The following is a 12,588-nucleotide window of genomic DNA, read 5'->3' as shown; positions in this document are numbered from 1 at the left end:
AGTAAACGCATAGATTCACAAAAGTGGCTAGAAATAATAATACACAATATACGTTGTCAATGAGGATGTGGAACAGCCAAAAAATGCTTATACACATTGTTAGTGTGATATAATTTTGTACAATCAATATGGATAATTGTTAAGTATCTATTAAAGGTAAGCATAAGCCTAACCTATGATTAACAATTACATAACTTGTAGTAAATACCATAAAATATGTACAAAACTTTATAGTATTTATAATACTACCAAACTGGAAACAACCTAAATTTCCACCAGAAGTATATAACGATATGTCATTCTGTAGTTAATTAAACTATACTACATATAATAAAATCAATGAAGTACAGAAACAAAATATTGAAAGAACGAAAGAAAGAAAAAGAAAAAATTGAACATATGGCATTAAAAATCATAATTGTGGTCACTTTTCAAGAAAGGTGATTTCTCTTTGGTACTGCTAGAGGTTATCTAGCATTGCTCTTTTTCAAATTTAGGATTCTTGTTACTCTGGGGAATGTGTTCACCTTGTACATATACACCAATTTTTGTAATCTTGATTCATTTTTGTAAATATATTTATACTGACCATTTCAGCATGCTAACAGAGTGGATAACACTGAAATTCCTTACCCATATTTCCACAATTTCCATCAGTCTATTTCCCTGCAGTTTACAGCCCCCATATTGTGTGCTTCCCATAACAAGAAAGGTCCTGTAAAGTCAGGTGTTCCTACACTTGCTGTCTGTCTGGCTGTGCATTCAGACTTCTGACCATAGATCCCAATTATGTCCCTTGTGTTCACTTCTACAGTCTCTCACCTTCAGACAAACTTGCTTCATATTTCCTAAAACGACAATAAAATCAGTCGTGATCTGGGCCATATCATTTGCTGCTTACTCTGAATGAAATATTTGTGCTTCCTAAAGAACAGGTGGCCCAGTTTCTAATTCAATCATTGCTTCTTAATCTCACCTTCTTACACAGGCTTTCTCTGATCTCCTCATCTTGTTTTCAGGATATTTATCATATTCTTCACATTTTTGTTGAGTATTCTTTTCATTTCTACTGAGACTGAAAAACAAATCACATCTGAAAGGTTTTTGTTGTTTTCACTAGTAAATTTAGAAATTCTTAGAAAATTCTTTTTCATTAAAATCTGTGGGTCATTCATGTCTAAAAGAAATTGTTTTATTGATATAGTAAATTTGAATTTTTATTGGTGAAAACTGAACACACTCACATATATTCTACATAATCATATTGCATAAAAGAAAATTTAATGCTACATATTTATTCTTAGTATCTCCCTCTCAGTTAATAGGACTGTTATGGTGTTTCTTTTAACTGAAAGATTAAGGATGGCAGTGCACATGAGATTATAGCTCCATATTTCTAGAGACGATTTTTATCTTTAAAGCCTAATGTCATTTCCTATTCTTTTTAAAAAATTTTTTATTGGTACATTTTAGGTATACAATACGTTTACATTTATCATTGGGTGCTTGTACCTGTACATGATGTATCTTAGTTCTTATTTTTTTCCCCATTACCTGTGCACCCTTCACCCCCTCCACCCTTCCCTATTTACATAGCTTTCATTTCCATTTGTTTTCTTTTCTCATAATTTTTCCTTTCCCTTCTAATCAAACTATGAGAGGAATCTGAAATATTTGGAAACCTGAAGAAAAATATTTCAATTAAAAAATTTGATGATCAATTATACTAGCATTCTTTGTAATTTCAGAATAGCAACTTTAAAACTCAAATAATATTACTGCATGCTCCCGCCACTATGTAGCATTAGTTAATTTCACAAATTAATAAGAATCTGCCTATACTATCACCCTGTAGCATTTTATTATTTTACTTAATTTTCCCTTTTGTACAAACTTTTATCATACATTGTTACATTGTATCATAAGAGCCTTCAATGATTTTGTATGAGATACATAATAACATATTATAATGTGATATAGTATAATTTGCCTTTATTTCATTTACTGTCCACAAGGTTACATTCTAGGTGTTTAAGTAATATCTGCTGAATTTCCAGACAATATGTTTGCAAACATTAATTTGTTACATGATGATTAAATTTTTTTAAGTCAAATATTTGCTTTTTAAATGTTCTAACGTGATTTAAGTTCACCTGTTTAACTGTGACATGTATACTAATAAAATATTTCATTTTTTCTACTTTTTGCTCATTTGTTTTAATTAAACTATTATAGTGCCATTAATCAAGGAAGTTTCATTAAATCCTATGACCCCTACATTAGAGCAATATTAAGGACTCTTAATACATGGATACTTTTCTTCATAATTAAAGACGAAAATTTGATTCAAAGTCATAAGCCAGTAGCCACATATCAATAATGATAGATTAAAATCAAGTATGCAGTTTCTATGGAAGTGCTTTATGTACTTGTTAAATGGCTAATAAAATTAAAAGAGGCAAATAACTTTGCCAGAATGAGAAGAGAGGAAGGCAGCTAGCTCCTGACACTACCAGGAAAACAGTGGCTGGAACCCAAAGTTGTGCTGCCACATCATTGTACTTTTTTTGGGGGGGCGGTACTGGGGATCAAACTCAGTACCCTGTGTCTGTGAAGTAGATGCGGTGCCACTGAGCTAAATCCCCGGCCCCACATCATTATGTTCTTGTATCATTGTGAAAAAACAGGTAAACTTTAAGAACTTAATTTTTACAAAATGAAGGGTATTGACTTTTACTAATCTATGTAATTCTTACATGAGTAAAATGGATAAAGAGTACATCAACTGTAGTATTTATTATTAATAATATATCTTCTTTCTAAAATTTAAGCATTAACAAGAAATCTGCTCCATTTATTTAAATAATTGTTGGAAATAAGATACTAAAAAAACTCAGATATGCTAGAAAAAGAGGTTCTATTATTATTATTATTATTATTATTATTATTATTATATCATCATCATAATTAACTGTCATTTAAGTTTCCTCTATACTTTGGGGTTTTGTTTAACATATGTTCTGAAAGCTTCAAAGAATATTGCTTCATGTGTAGAAAACATATATTGCCAAATTCTCAGTTGACTTTAAAGAAACAGTAACTGCTGGCTGTAAACCCCAAACTTATTTTCCTATAATGGAAGTGGATATGTTGTGAAATCAATGAAGAAGATATTTTTCTGTCTGCTCATATTCTGACGTACTCAGAAAATAATGACACAAAAGCCCAAGCATCAGTTTACAAGACACTATGTTACTTGACAAAAATAATCTAGTTTCATGTTTTTCCAAATTCCTAGGTACTAATAAAATAAATCAAGCTTTTTCTATTCCTTAAATAAATTCCCTGGCAAAGATCACTTAACATACTTATATTTAGATTCTTAAAAGTACAATTTGCATTATATTGCCTTGTCTAAATTTTATCTTTGTTTCATTTTTATTTGTATTTTCCTCAAAATTTATTTCTCTAGTCCCAACCAATAGTTGAAATTGGACTCATTTGTGTCCATGTTTTCTGGACTGTCCTCTTCTTTAATTTTCTATCCTTCAGTTATAAATTTATGTGCTCTTTTTTGAAAAAAAAATTTACCTGGACTCTTCCAAGTTCTTCAGCTTTCAATGTATTTCAAGATAAGGAGTTATTAAAGTAAATAATTACCTATAACATCTTATACACTGTGTGAAACATTTGAATTTAAAGTATGTTCTTTTTAGTCAGGCCAGAAAGTCAAGATATGTAATATTTTATTAGAAGTAAATACTGGGAATATTATCTAATTTGTATGTTAACTTTAAATCAATGTGTGTAAATATAAAGTGTGTGCATACATATACATATTTATGAAATAAAAACTATATAGTTTTGTGATGCATTTTTAATGAAAGCAATCTTTCACCTTGAGTTCCATTTGTAAAAGCAGACACTTGTCAAAATTCATCAGTATTAGTTTAATAGTGAAAATACTCTGCATTTTCACAGATCTTACTTTCATGAGTAGCATACTTTCCTAAGAGTTATTGTATCTTAAAGTTATTTAAGTCATTGTGTCTTAAATTAAACATTTTACCAACTTTATTAAGCTGTCCTTCCCTTAGATACAATTAGGCAATTATTTCTCTGCAAACCGTAAGACTCACTAGATCATCTATGCTTTCTTCAGATTATTTTTAGGATTTGATTGAAAAATTAATATAGTGTTAATGTATTCAAAATCCCTAGAAATATAAGGTGTTCATGACAACACTGAAGTGATAACTACAGAGAACCATGCCAGCTGGGTAAATTCACTTTCCCTGGAGAAGTCAGTTTGTGTATCTGGTTTTTAAGAAACTTCTATTTGAAGGCTGCTCTTCAGAGGATATTTATATGGACTGAAATTGTCTACACTTCATTCTTCCATGTATCTATCCATGAACTTGCCATTTTCTTTAGTCATCTTTCCTTGAGTCTTGATGATTAGGTAATTTTTTACTATACAAGAATTCTTGATTTAAACTTCATTTCTCCAAAAAATATCTGCTAATGATAAAATGTATGCACACTGAAAGTATGTCAGAACTTATGAAGACCAGAAAGAGTCAATGACTAGAGCTGTTTAGTCATAGCAACTATTTATCAGCCCCACAAAAATATTCATATGATCCCCCTGGAGTTTTTCCTTCTCCATTTCTGGAATAAGATGTCCTTTGAGGTCATAAGATATGATAAATTAAATGTAAAATGTAATTGAGATAGGCAATATGGATCCTAGATCAAATAATTATCTAATACACTTATGCTTCCTACATGTATGTAAGTCAAACAGTGATTATTAAATTTTCATCCTACAATGAATTACTATTGCACCCCCTAGATTGTGAATGCAATAATCTTAAATCTTAATCCATATTTCCAATTATGTATCAATTGATATACCTGGTGAGCATCTTAGCTTAGAGCAATAACATATCAAGATCTACTTTTGAACAAACATTAACAAACATTTCTGTTACAGGGACCATGGGTTTGTGCTGTATCTCTCCCATTTAAGGCTTCCCAGAGAATTACTCCAAGGTTCTTATCAACTACAGATCACATAAGAGCCACTAACTGTGTCCAGTCTGCAACTTGTGCAGCAGGATAGAAGGTAATTACCACAGCAATAATAAGCTATAGTCTTTTTTTCATGAGATTCACTTAAAATTGGCAGTTTTCTACTTCATTAGATTAGCGAGTGCAGTGTTTCAAAAGGTGTGACATACTTAGGGTCCTACTAAAGACACAGTTCCTTCCTTGTTATCAGATTTTTTTTTTTTCACTTTGAAGGTGATATTCCTGAATGTCCCAGACTTTCGAACCATTTCCATCCTGAATATAGCCCTGAGATAGGGTAATAAATCTTTACTGCTGAAAATACCAGCTGAATACTAAATATTTTCACCCAGCTTCCAGATAAGAAATGAAGGAAAATGTCCTGCCTACCAAAAGCCATATATCAAGCTTCAAAGACCAAGCTGATCTCTTCTAGCAAAGATAAAACATCTGAAATAGAAGCCACAACTTGAGCTAAGGTTTGACTCAGATTACGGTAGTCTACTTTCTTCCTCTGTGGTCTTTTCGATTTTTAGAAGGTCCATACCTGTGAATGAATGTATTGGGGACAGGAAAACTTGCATCCTTTCATTTTGAGATATATGTTGTTGTTTCTGATCCAATATTAGGATCTAAAGGAAAGTGACTAGTGTTGTCAGTTTCCTTGTGTTGGTCTGAACATCATGGTTCTTACTCCACAGAGAAGTGAATGACTGACGATTTTCTCTTCTTCACATGAGCCTTCTTTTCACCAGTGATGCACACCTGTGTGTGGGTTTTTTAATGACATAAATCATACAGATTTCTTATTGAAAGATCATACTGATTCATCATTAAATAGATTAATTTTGATACAGTTTTGTAAAAAAGTATTTGCTTCCAGTGCTAATATATCTCCTAATTTATTGTTTTTATTTTATTTTTCATTTTATTTTGTTATGGTGATTCTTTTTATCACCTCATTTTAATATAATACATTTACTTCTAAATTTATATCTTGTAGCACTATCAATTTCAATGTATATTCATTCGATTCATTTTTGTATATCTCATGCATTAATTCAAAAAATAAAAGTTAAAACTTTATGATTTAAAAAAAATTTTGTCCTTTAAATCTTTTAAATTCATTTTAAAGTTCAGTATCCTCTCATTCCATTTGTATTGAGGTATATAAAATGGCATACAATCAACATTACATTCATATTGCTGTCACTACTATCTAAGTAAAAAACTTATCCATCACTTCTAAATGTTTCCTGATATTGGTGTTGGTAATAATGGTATTCTTGGTTTGTTTCATAATCATAATATTTAACATGAAACCCATTGTCTTAAATTTTGCCCTTTGTGCTATCTTCTGCTTTTTAATTGAGTACAAATAAGCTTTTGTTATTCTCCTTTGCATTGTGTAGCAGCTGTTGGATTGGTTTTTCATGGTCCTTTGCTCTGACATTCTATGTTCCCACTGGTTGTTTCTGCTGTGTGCACTTTCAACAGAATTTTTAATCTCTTGAATATCTGCTTGAATCCATTTTATGCAATCCAGTCCTTTTCTACTTCGGGTATTCATTGTTTCCATAGCTTTTCCAAGCTTCTCTATTTTTTTTTTTTATCTGTATCCACTCTAGATTTACTAACCATTTCCTTCATTATGGTCATCATCTCTTTAAATATCTGTGTAATTATTTCTGTTTTGATTTTGTCAAGAGACTTATTCATTTGCTTTGTTATTTCCACCACTGCCATTTCAGAAATTTCAGCTGGGTAGTTTTTAATTTCTTCTACCTTAATGTCTTCTGGACTTGTTTGGGGCCAGTTGGGTGTTTTGCATTTTACTTTGTTTCCCTGCTTTCTTATTTTCCATTTTTTGTTTATTTGTTTTCTGCATCAAATTGTTCATGATAGGTAGTTTTATCAAGACCTCTAGGAATTGACTAGTTTTCAGAGAAGTGTTCTGGGTGTAGCTGGCTTTTAGCCTTTGAGTCTATCTGAGGACCCTGCGTCTTCTGTGTATTACGGATGAAAGTTGCAGCCTGTTTGGTCTAGCACCCAGTTCTTTGGGACTGGTCTGTAGTGTTGTTTATGATTCCCAGACAGTCCAGGCATTGACATACAAGGAGGATCAACAGCTCTATTACCTTGGTTAAAATAGTTCAATCAATAATAACAATAGCATCAACACAAGATCTCTGAGTACAGACTAAAATCCAACCAGTGTTAGCTCTGTGTACCTGATAAATGTTCCAGCTGCCTTAGAATAAACTACAGGCTCCCAACAGTCACTCCAGTGTGCCTGGGGTCTGATATTGAAGACTTCCGACACAGGCAGCAATAGCTTGTTTTCCCTGTCAGAGTCTGAGAATGAATAGGTGTGTGGGGAGGACCAGTCCTGGTCACTCTCCCTTGCTGTGTGCCAATGAAAATGCTACCAGGCTGCTGCCTCCTCTGAATTTGGAGAGGGCACAATGACCCCAAGGGCCTGTGTACCCCAAGTCTATCCCATGTGGCTAGAATTTTCCTCTTTGGATCTTGTCAGCTATTTGGGAACTTCTCAAGATGCATTTCCTGCAATGGGTGCAGGGGAAGACCCTTGGCCAGCCCTCTCAGGCTGCTTCCCCTCTTTTATGCTCCTATTTATATATTTTGTTTGATCTACAAGTCTCTTCTTTCGAATTAAATTTTTGCAACAGGGTGTGTCTCCCTCCCCTTCTTCCAATTACTTATGCTTTTAGTTGATCTCTGAATCTCACTGATGAGATTACTCCTCTATTCATCCATGCTGGACTATCCCATTGTCTTAGTTTTTAAATACATAGTACTTATTATTAATTATAGTTAGTGTGTTGTATAGTCGAACACTGAAACCTACTTACCTTGTGAAACTACAAATTTACACTCACTCAACACCTCTCATAATGCTCTGGTTCTATACTCTGATAATTATGATTCTATTATCTGTTATACTTTTGGCTATTTTGGATGACATATAAAAGAATACCATGTTTGTATTCCATGACTAATTCACTTCACTTAGCTTTTCTCTTCCAGATCCATTCACGTTGTCACAAATGCTGGAAATTCCTTAAAAATAATATTCCACTAGATATATAGACCATATTATAGTACCTGCCCTATTGCTGACACAAATTTGGGTAACCACAAATTAAAGGAAAGGTTTATTTTGGCTCCAGGTTTCAGTCCATGACTGGCTAGCTCCAAGGCAGAAACAGGATGACATAGGAGAAAGGCAGAGAAAATGTTACTCAATTCGTGGTGGCCAGGAAGCAGAAAAGGAAGGGAGGAGCCAGAGAGTGATATATCCTTCCAGGTCACTCCACCATTGGACCACTTCCAAGCAGTCTCTACCTCCTAATAGCACATTCAGCTACTGAACTCATTGGTAGATGAATCCTTGATAAGTGTAATGCCTCCATAATTCAATCACCTTCTAAATATCTGAGAATTCAGGGAAATATTTTACATCTAAACTATAACATTCCAAAAGACTCATGTCTGTTTTATTAAGCACAATGCATTTAGTATATCTCTATAAGTTGCCAAAATCCTAACTGTTCTAGGATTGCTGAAAACTTCAAGTCAAAAGTCTCCTCTGAGACTCAAGACAAACTCTATGCTACAAGCCCTTGTGAAAATAAGAAAGTTGAACACATCACACAAATATCAGAATTGGGTAAATATTTCTATTTCAAAAAGGATAATGCTGGATGTTAGAAAGGAATGAGACCAAAGCATGACTGAAACCCAGGGGGGCAAATATTAAATCCTAAAGTTCCATACCCAGCACCCAGGGACCAATAGTAGCATTTGTGTTTCAACAGTCTTGGCCAGCTGCAGTTCTATCTCATTGCTGGTTGCAGCCCTTATGGTTTCTCTTGGTGTGGCTTTGGTCACTGCCTATGGTGCCTCTCAGCAGATGATGTATGTTCTAGGAATCTCCAACTTCCTGGGGTCTCTACTGCACTTTCAACTTAACTGCCATCGCTTCAATCATTGTACTTGCAGGGGCACAACACTTGACATCCCAGACCTTCTAAAATCTGGTTGAAAGCCTCCATGACCCTGCAAATCTTGCTTTCAACAACTCCATAAGAGCAGCATCACATGGACAATACCAAGGTAAGCTACCCTCTCAAGCAACTGTCATGCCCTCTGGCATCATGGCTGCAGAGGCCTCTGAGTGCCTAGATGGCTGAGCACTGTGAAATGATTCCCAGAGAAGCAATTCTCTAGACTATCCTTCTCACATAGGGAGTCCAAAGAATCTTATGTCAAATGAAAGCTTTATAGTCTTGTGCTTTTGAGTTTTCCATAGGAAAAGATTTGATGATTTCTGAGATGCCTTCATGTAACCTTTCTTATTGTTTTGATACAAAGCAATTGTTTTAATCCTAATCCTTTCAACAACCAAGCAATCCTTCAATACAACTTTCTGGGACTTTCCTTTCTGCTCAACACCCAAATTTCTATTCTGGATAAAATCAATTAGGAGTAACCATTTCACATTCAGAATGTTAGGCTACCTTGAAATTTACTCTGCCAGGTAAATTAATACACCCCCTTATTCTCAGTCTTCCACAATGTCTCAAAACATGGGAAAAATGCAGACAAACTTTCTGTCAGAGTGTAATTTACATGACTTCTAGTCCAAATGTGAGTGGAGTCCTTGTTTTCTAGTGAAGCCTTCTATGCTTGACTTTCACTGTTTGCATTTCTATGAGCATTCTGGTCTTGCAAACCTTTCCAAATTCCAAATATTTCAAAGGCTTTCAACCCATATGATCAGATACAGTCACAGGAAAGCCCCCTTGTTAGTTCTAAAATCTGTGTTATTTTCCTATCACTATGACAAAATATCTAACACCCACAATTTTAAGAAGGAGCAGTTTATTTTGGCTCACAATTTCAGGCCATGTTCAGCTGTCGCCAAGGCAAAAGGATGGCAAACAAATATGGAGGAAGGAAAATGAGGTCAATTCATAGTAGCCAGGGAGGAGAGAGAGAGACAGAGACAGAGAGCAAGAAAAAGCCAGGAAAAATAGGTCATGCAGGGTCTCTTCTCCTTAACTCGCACCCTAGCAGGCTCCATTTCCTAACAGCACATTCAGGTACTGGTCTGATTAGTGGATGAATTTACCGGTAATTATAGTGTTCCTATGATCCAAGCATCTTCCACACACCCAGGAATTTGGGTAAACATTTTAGATCTAAACCATAATACACCAAATTTTATTTATTCATTTATTTGTTGATGGTCATTTGCATTGTTTTCATCTCAGCTAATATGAATAATGCTGAAATGAACATAAAAGGGCAGGCACATATTCAAGTTCCTAATTTTAATTCTTTTGGATGTATACTCAGAAATAGGATTTCAGGATCATATGGTAATTATATTTCTAACTTTTGAGAGACATTCATATTATTATCTATAAGTAACTATGCCATTTTACATTCGTTCCAAGTGTGACATTATTTTGTGACATAAAACAGACTCTCAAGCTAAAACATGTACAGTTTATATGAAATAAAAATTTCAAAATCATTTCCTCAAATTAAATCAATGTGAAAAATATATATTTTATTAAATTGACCTTTATAAAAAGAATATTTACAGATGGGTATGTAGCTCAGTGGAAAGGCATGTAATTAGCATCAACAAAGCTCTGGGTTTGATCCCCAAAATTATGCACAACCCATGTAAACTCACACACACAGAAATTTATATTTTGACATTTTTTTATTTTAATTAGTTTAAAATTTATCTATAAATTTATTATAAATATTTTTGTATGTTTGGAATTATGTCCTGTGAATGCCATGTTTTATTTATTTTTATTATTTTAAATGTATGTCTACTTTGCACTTTTATAATTACTCTACTTGTAAGGAGGAAAAATGATTATGGTGTCAGTAGGAAAAGTATTGGCTCTCATAGCTAACTAATAACAATGTTCACTATATTTCAGGAGTCTCTATCACTGTATTTCTGACTCTCTTAATACAGCTTTGCAGATTTATACTGTTCATATTCTTTTCTGATACAAATGTAATGCATATGCAATATTATATTTTTCAATATGGAAAATATAAGAATTAAACTGAAATTACCCAAAATAATACCAATCTAGGAATAATATACCTTCAATAATTTGGAGTATATAGCTGTGGTCTTGAATGCCTTCACCTAAGAAAACTTTAAAATTTTTAATTGATGAAAGGACACTTTCTTCAACTTTTAAAAATCAGTACGGTATACCATGAATATTCTCTTACAATGAGGCTCTGCAATAAGGGTATTGACTGTTGGAAAAATGTTTCTGTGAAATGGTATACCTGCCAACTATAAAAATGAAATTCCTTTGGGGAGACATGCAATCATATTGATAAAAATCATGGCGTAAATTAGAATACAATGCAAAAATGCATGGATTTTAAGGTAAAATGTATGTCTTTTTGGAAATGTCATAAGATCAGGAGAGGAAATCAGACTTCTCTGATGATCCTATCATATATAAAGTTGCTCTCCTTGATTATTCCTTAATTTGTTCAGTTGCCTTTCCATTGGTTCCTTCTACTTGAATCATTATTGTATTTTCCTGTTATCTATCATCATATGTAACATATGATTTCGATAATGCTTGGATCACTTTCAATACATTGTATTCATTTTTTTCAATGCTATTTGTAATAAATGTTTTTCTGTGTCTTGAGGAAAAGTGTATTTTTGGTCTTCCACTTAATAGGGAAGACTTAGTCTACTGTAATTCCCCAGTTACACATCTCACCTAATCCTTAGCTTTCAAGGTGGCAGCTCCTCAATGCCATCATGCACACACACCACACATACAGACTGCTTTCTTTTATATTAGTGTCCATAAACATGTAAGGCAATTACTATAGATTTGTATCCCAAGTTAAAAATTGCTATATGCAATGGCTTGATAAACTACCATGTGATAAATATAAAGAGGGCACACATGTATAAATACCGAAATGTTTCTCTGGTGTGAGAAACTGCAAGTGTAAATGAGGACTAAAATGTATACTAGATAATGTAAAATAGGAAGAAAGGGTTAAAATGGGTAGGGTAATGAGGGAGGGGTAGGGGAAAGGAAAAAAGGGAAAGAAAAAAATGAAAAAAGAAGGAAAAAATGGAAACAAAACTTTTGTAAATAGGGAGGAGTGGAGGGGTGGAAGGGAGGGAAGGGGAATGGAAATGGGAAAAAAACAAGAACCAAGAAATATCATGTACAGGTAAAAATTTCCAGTGATGAATGTGATCATAATGTACACCTAAAATGTACCAAAAAACTTAATGAATAAAAATTATATATGTAGTAATCATAATGGTCATTTATGTTTACTGAGTGATTACTATTTCATTAAATTAAAAGAAGGAATTGCAAAACTGTACTAGTCATATGAAAGGAATGCTATAAAAGCATGAATCTATACAAATTTTTGTAGTCACAAAATATACTTCAAATTATTAAT

General features: G+C 33.3%; 1 long non-coding RNA gene across 1 annotated transcript; it reads left to right on the top strand.

The window, feature by feature from the left end:
• Positions 1 to 4,888: 4,888 nt before the first annotated feature.
• On the top strand, positions 4,889 to 9,318 carry LOC147829475 (uncharacterized). Its single transcript, XR_015448875.1, has 3 exons — positions 4,889 to 5,128; positions 5,427 to 5,552; positions 9,097 to 9,318. It is a non-coding gene; the product is annotated as an uncharacterized LOC147829475 (long non-coding RNA).
• The last annotated feature ends 3,270 nt before the right edge of the window (positions 9,319 to 12,588 follow it).

The sequence above is a fragment of the Heterocephalus glaber genome, unplaced genomic scaffold (genome assembly GCF_053883595.1).
Source record: "Heterocephalus glaber isolate CG9 unplaced genomic scaffold, H.glaber_assembly_v1.0 deba00000594, whole genome shotgun sequence".
In the NCBI taxonomy this organism is placed as follows: domain Eukaryota; kingdom Metazoa; phylum Chordata; class Mammalia; order Rodentia; family Bathyergidae; genus Heterocephalus; species Heterocephalus glaber.
This window is presented reverse-complemented; position numbering and strand designations above follow the sequence as displayed.